Here is a 6,882-nt window from a genome sequence, read left to right as displayed (position 1 = left end):
ATATATATATATATATATCCGTGTAAAATGAAACCGTTGCATAACACTGATGTTAGAGGACAGAGTAAATAAGTATATTACATTTTTGACAATCTTGTCATTTCAGTTAAATTTGGTGGGAAAGGGGTTTGTTTTTGGCATATCTTAATCCTTGTTATATTAAGCCATACTCTTTCAAAATTTGTAATGACTTTGACCACTGATTGTTCTTGTTAAGACTGTCATCTCTATGTGATTACTTGTTGTATTGATGTAGACGCGGTGTTGACTTACTAATGTTCAGCAAATAGAAATGGCAGTGACTCTCTGAGTCTTTTAAAAATCAGCTATAACCAGACTATCATTAAATGTTTGTTGGGAACACTTAGAGATAACATTGATGAATTCCTTAACACAGAGTAGTTAACAAATGCTAACTCTAGAGACAAATGAATTAGTTTGAGCTTTTCCTGGCACTTTCATTTTAGGAATAGAGTTCAGAATTCCCACCATCTTGTCCTTCAGACCTACCTTCCCTGTGCACTCCTCCCCAAGACCCACTTCTGCATGAAACAGCTTCCTCTCCTGACATTCCAGAGCTCTTTTCTTATTTCCTTACCTATGGCAAAGAACTTGTGTCATTTGTTTACATGCTCTCTTCCCAGATGGAGAATTACCTTCCCAAGGCATGATCCATATCAGATTCTTCTTACTCCAGACAAAAGCCAGGCAGAATTCCTTTCCAAAGTACATATTCAATAAATGTGGTGGTGATTTCATTAACAATTAGACAATTAGGTTATCAGGTTACTGTTTTTCAGATATTATTCCTCACTTGTTTAGGAATTTATAACTTTGCAATGACTTATAAAATCAAATTTATGAAAAGTTATTTACTGCCCTAGCCAATTTAGCTCAGTGGATAGAGCGTCCACCTGCAGACTGAAGGGTCCCAGGTTCAATTCCGGTCTAAGGGCATGTACCTTGGTTTCAGGCTCCCTAACCCTGGTCCAGTGCATGCACAAGGCAACCAAACGATGTGTCTCTCTCATATCAATGTTTCTCTCTGTCTCTCACTCTTCCTTCCACTCTCTCAAAACAAACAAACAAAACAACAACAAACAAAAAATGGAAAAATATCCTCGGGTGAGAATTAACAGCAACAACAAAAAAATTATTTACTAAGTTTTTTCTGAAAACTAGCTTGAGTCAATCTACTTGAATGGGATGGTTTGTTATCTAGATGACATGTTCCACATACAACATCCAAATGAAATATAACACTGAGTTGCTGGTATGTGGTTGTGGTGAGCAGAAGCAGTTATTATACATTACTTGGTAAAATTCATATTCATATCTTGTCAGTTTACAGTGAGCCAGAGATTAAAAATAACATTTGTTTCTGTTTTAGTAACTGCTTTAAAAAATATCCCAAATCACTTTATTTCTTTAGAGCTTTACTTCGAGTAGTGTTTTTAATATGTGGCCTTTCAAGCAGTAATGAAACGCATCAATGCAACTTGGCAATGCATAACAGGACATGCTTCTAGGATTATTTTTAATGATTAAAAGTCAGATTGAGTTTTTTAAAAAACTGACCCAAAATACAGATGAGCCAAGTAAACTCAGAGAGAAATCTGTGAATGAAGTGTTGGTCCTTGGCCCTTTGCATACCCTCCACATCTGTTTTCTCCAAGCTCTCTTCTTTCCTGCCCGATCACAACAAAAGGGGAAGGCTAGTGGATCTCAACGTGCAATTTACTGATATGTTTCCCACTCCCGCTTCCTCTTCAGTGATCGTTGGAAGAGTGAACTGGAGTTGTGTATGGTTTTCAGTGTAGTCATCAGGTCTGTGGGTCTGGTGAATTGATTAGAGGACCAGGAGAGCAGTCGGAAATCTAGGTGGGAAGGCAGGAGGAGTGGGTGAGAATAGAGGCAGTGATGCTGGAGGGTCCACAGGTTAGGATTCAAGAAGAATAACCAGGAAGTAGAATTGATAGGGTTTGCAACCAGCTGACTTGTGGAGTAAAGGGGAATGCAGAGGTATTGATTTTGGTTTTCCAGTTTGGGCAACTCAGTGATGCCAATGTACCAAGAGCCGGCTTAGTGGACACATACGAGCAATGGGATCCCAGAGCCTCTTATCACCCAACATTGCTCCACTTCTTTTTTTTGATCCATTATGTTACCCTTCCTCAGTTGGGGGTCTTAACTCGTGGCGCCTTCAGCTTCAGTTGGGTGGTCTGGGGGGTCAGGTGCTCAAAACTGAGAACAGGTGGGTGTGGGCAACAGATGTGAAAGTGGATGGAGGCCTAAGGGAAGTGTTAGTTTAGCGTTGTCCTACCGTATCATATGAAAGGCTGTTTTGAAAACGTTGCCAACCTAGGATTGCTCACCTCAGATTTTAAGAGCAATGGGATGCTGGTGTCCGCCAAACAAGAGGACCAGCCTTTCCCTAAGTCATGCCAGTGACTCAGAGAGCTTCCTTTTTTGGTGCAGCATGCTGAGGGGTCTACCAAGACAGAAACAGAGAACAGTGCTTCGTGAACTATAATTACTCCAATGTTGCCATAAGAAAATACTTTAAATATACAAAAATGGCAACATCAGGAAATATGACTAAGAAGTCAATGTGCGACACACCCTTTTCCCCACCTTTGTGGTGTTGAAAATTTCCACCAAGAATGATCTATGCAAAGAAGGCTAAGATCAGGCTGCTGCGTTTCAGAGGAAGGCCTGATTTGCATGGTTCTGCAAATCCAATGATGGAGCTTACAGGTAGGAATTCAGCACCTAAGTTAGAGTCTCACAGCGATTAGATGTGAGCCATTACAGCAGCTTTCCTTTCTTAACCTCTGCACAGAAGTTCGACATGGTAAAAAAACAGGTTCGCTCCTAACCACGTCTCTTGCAGATACACAGCCTCCAATTTATTTGGTTTGTCTGAGGGAAACGGGGAGTTTTCCAGGCGACTGAAATGCCTCATCATGAGTTTGACGAAGTATAGAAGGGTTGTTGTGATTATCACTTGATATTAGATTATATCATTTTATACGAAGTACGTAGCATAATTTTTCAAAGAGTAATTATGACACTAATGGAATGAGCTGGATTCTCCTGCAGTCTGTGGTCCACAGACTTTTTAATATTCTTTCAAAAGCTTTGAGCCAGCTGTGGCATTCATGTTGAAAACGGAGATGTACAGACCATGTCAGTGGGACATGGGCCTGCAGGTAATGGATGTCATTAAACACAGCTGAGTGTGATGAGTGGATTTCTGGGTGTACCAAGATGCATCTTTTTACTTTTATTTATTTATTTTTGTCAGCAGTTCTTCTAAAATTAGTTCACATGAGGATGGACCTCATTCTTTCTACTCTGAGAATGTCATAAATGGCATGGAGCTTCCTTCCCAGTGAACACCACTGATTGCAGTATAGACTACTCTCTCTTAAAAAATATCTACTATTTCTGGTTGAATTACACTGCTAATTTTGTTTCATTTAGGACTGAAGGGAAAATGTGTAAAAATCAACATAAAAATACATGCCTGTGTCCTTTAGTCTCTGCCTAATTGGAGAAAAATAGGAACAAGCATGCTATTTTGTATTCAGCACCGTGGGAAGTGCTGTGAGAGATTCTCCAGGTCTTGAGACTACGCGCCATCCACTAACAGTTGTGAAAGATGAGACACAGAAATGAAGCAATATTACCCACAGTTGCGGAGTGCAGTGTAAGCCCACACTGACCGGAGTCCCTCCCAGGGGTTCTTTGGGGACAGGGAGAGCTGGAGTGGTTCTGGAACAACAAATGCCTTGAGCTGGGTGTTGGAAAATGATTATGACAAATCTAGAAAGGTATTCAGCATATGTTGAATGATTCAGGGTTAGCAGAAGGAAAGGCATCCAGATGGGAGAAATAAGGGGCAAGGGGACAGGTGCAGTGTGAACAAGCTGACCTGCGGGAGCTCAGGGTTTAGAAAGCACCTGGAGAGGCTAATTAATACGACCTCCTTGCCTTCGCTGCCTCACAGATGCCAGCCTTCCCATTGCCCTTGTTGCACTGATGTGTTTCCAGAGAAAAGAAAGGACATACAGGCTGGGTGTATTGTGGGTTTTGTTTACAGAACATGATTACCAGTGCTCCTACCTCCTGACCTTTTAAGAATCGAAAGATTGGACTTCACAGCACCCAGCATATGTAGCTTTTGCGAGAGATTTCTTTTTTCTGTCTGCTTTGGGGAAGGAATCACTAAGCAGCTCATTTCTTTGAAATGCAGTCATTCCCCCTTATTCACAGTTTTGATTTCTGTGGTTTCAGTTACTTGGGGTCAACTGTGGTCAGAAAATATCAAATTGAAAATTTCAGAAATAAATCAATGTATAAATTTTAAATTGCATGCCATTCTGAGTAGGATGGTGAAATCTCCTTGTCTCCTTCATCCTACCTGGAATTTGAATTCCTGCCCTGGATGTGAATCACCCCTTTGTTCAGTGTCTCTATGATCTATAACAACTCCCCCGCCCCCCGAATTAGTCATTCAGCTGATTAGGTTATCAGATCCACTATCCAGGTAATCCAGTGCTTGTGTTCAAGGAAGCCTTATTTTATTTCATATGGCCCCAAAGTGCATGATTAGTGAAGCTTATTTTATGTGAACAGGTGAAAATTCTCAACTTACTAAGGAAAGAAAAAAAATGCAAAGATTGCTAAGATCTCTGTCCGTGAAATTGTGAAGAAGGAACAAGATATTCCTTCTAGTTTTGCTGTCATCGCCTCACACTGCAATACTTACGGCCACCATGTATGATTAGTGTTTAGTTAAGATGGGAACGGCATTAAATTTGTGTGTGGAAGACTTCAACGAGGGATTCCCAAAGTGAGTGACACCAAGCCAAGTACTGCAGGTGAGGGATGATTACACAGCTTCAGGAGTAGGTTTGGCATTTAATCATCTCACATCATCACAAGAAGGGTGTGTACAGTACAATCAGGTATTTTGAGAGAAAGAGACCATAGTCACATAACTCCCCCTCCCCCCATGGATTCTAGAGAGAGTGAAAGGGAGAGGGAGAGAGAGAAAAACATCTATGCCAGAGGGAAACATTACTCTCCCTATCCCCAACCAGGGATAGAACCTGCAACTTGGGTATGTATGTGCCCTGATCAGTGATCAAACCCACAAACTTTCAGTGTTCAGGATGATGCTCCAATCAACTCAGCCACATCGGCCAGGGTCTTAGAACCCTTATTGCAGTATAGTGTTATAATTGTTCTATGTTGTTATTGGTTATGTTTAATCTCTTACTGTGCCCAATTTATAAAGTAAATTATCATAGATATGTGTGTATAGGAAAAAACATGGTGTATGTAGGGTTTGGTACTATCTTCGGTTTTAGGCATCCACAAGGGATCTTGGAATGATGATAAGGGGGGACTGCTGTAAACGTCAGAGGAAGAATTAGATCAGTGAAGTTCAAAACAGTTAGTTAAAAATAAGGCAACATAGTGAGTTGTTAAGAGAGAATCTCTGGTGTCAGAAAATTGAAGTTGGAGTATTGAATCTGTCAGTTATTTAGCCACTTGAGTATGTTATTTAGTTACATGCACCTCCATTTCTTCTTTTATTAAAAATAGTATAATGAAAGAATCCACCACCTGGGATGATTGTAAGGCCAAAGGAGATAATGTAATTTGAAGGATTAACACTCAAATATTAGCTATTATTGTTGTTGTTATTATTATTATTATTGCATGTGTACATTAATACCCAAAGTTAACTAGTCTTGTTTAGTAGTTCCTTTTATTTCTTAAAATATTAGTGGCTTATAAGTGCATAGTTACTTCATTAACTGATTTCATGAAACAGGTCTTTTTGAATGTCTGTCAGGGTACTCACAAAGTTCACTGTCTTCATTTAAAACAAATCCTGACTAGATTATTAAAGCCTAGGTTGGAAGAAAGTATTTACTCAATAAGTCTCAAACCTACACCTTTCACAGATTCTTACCTGGTAGAATCCAAGTAAACAGATGTTTTCTTCATAGCTAACCCTGTCCTACTGTCCCCTCATGGTTATGTCAGGGCCATAGCTGGTCTAGGTAAACAGCCCTTGTTGGGTTGGACCCAAAGGTCCGCTGGAGAGCGACGCCTGGCTAGACTTGCATAAGCCAAGGGCAGGAAAGCAGTCCAGGTCTGTGGGAGTGGTCTGTAGAACTTAGAAGGTCTGCTCAGTTAGCAGTTCTCACTCTAAGAACCCGGAAGACGCTTGGGACAGGTGAGAGGTGCTCTGCAAGGTGAAAACTATTTTCATAACAGTATGCAAACATTCTTCACCTATTCCATTCCCATTCTCTCACAAGTGTATAGTGGAATTTTTCAGAGGCAAAATGATGTGTGATGATGTGAATGAAATGTGTCCATTTGGAAGATCTGCATACCTCAGCGAACTGGTCTAATTTTCCAGGTGATCCGTGCCTGGTGTGACAAAATCCTGCATGGTAAAAAGTCTCTCCTAAGTGCAAGATAAACCAATGGATTTTAATATAAAAGATTACAAAGAGTCCATTGATATGTTTCAGATTCCAAATTGCTCTATCCTTTAAGAAACTATCACTTGTCAAGTATCAGTGTAATATGAAATAATTTCCACAATTAGCTCAAAATGAAGGCCCCATTTTTCCCTGTACTTCAAATAACATATCATAGCAAATTGAATTTAGAGACACATTTGAGAATTTTATTGTTTTCTGTTAAGCCAGACATGAAAAACATTTGCAGAAATGTAAATTAGTATCATTCTTCTCACTAACTTTTCTGTTTTGAAGAATATTGTCATTTTTCCATAAAGATATGCCATTTTTTTGTAACATGCAGTGGACATAATTATTATGTATACTAAAT

At 39.8% G+C, this 6,882-nt stretch overlaps 1 protein-coding gene across 1 annotated transcript in view; it reads left to right on the top strand.

Annotated features, from left to right (window-relative positions):
• The window catches only part of ATXN1 (ataxin 1), a 403,348-nt gene that overhangs the window by 85,113 nt on the left and 311,353 nt on the right, over positions 1-6,882 (top strand). The window lies entirely within an intron of this gene.

Source organism: Myotis davidii, unplaced genomic scaffold (genome assembly GCF_000327345.1).
Source record: "Myotis davidii unplaced genomic scaffold, ASM32734v1 scaffold279, whole genome shotgun sequence".
In the NCBI taxonomy this organism is placed as follows: Eukaryota; Metazoa; Chordata; class Mammalia; order Chiroptera; family Vespertilionidae; genus Myotis; species Myotis davidii.
The sequence above is the reverse complement of the archived record's forward strand: the minus strand, read 5'-3'. Positions and strand labels throughout refer to the sequence as shown.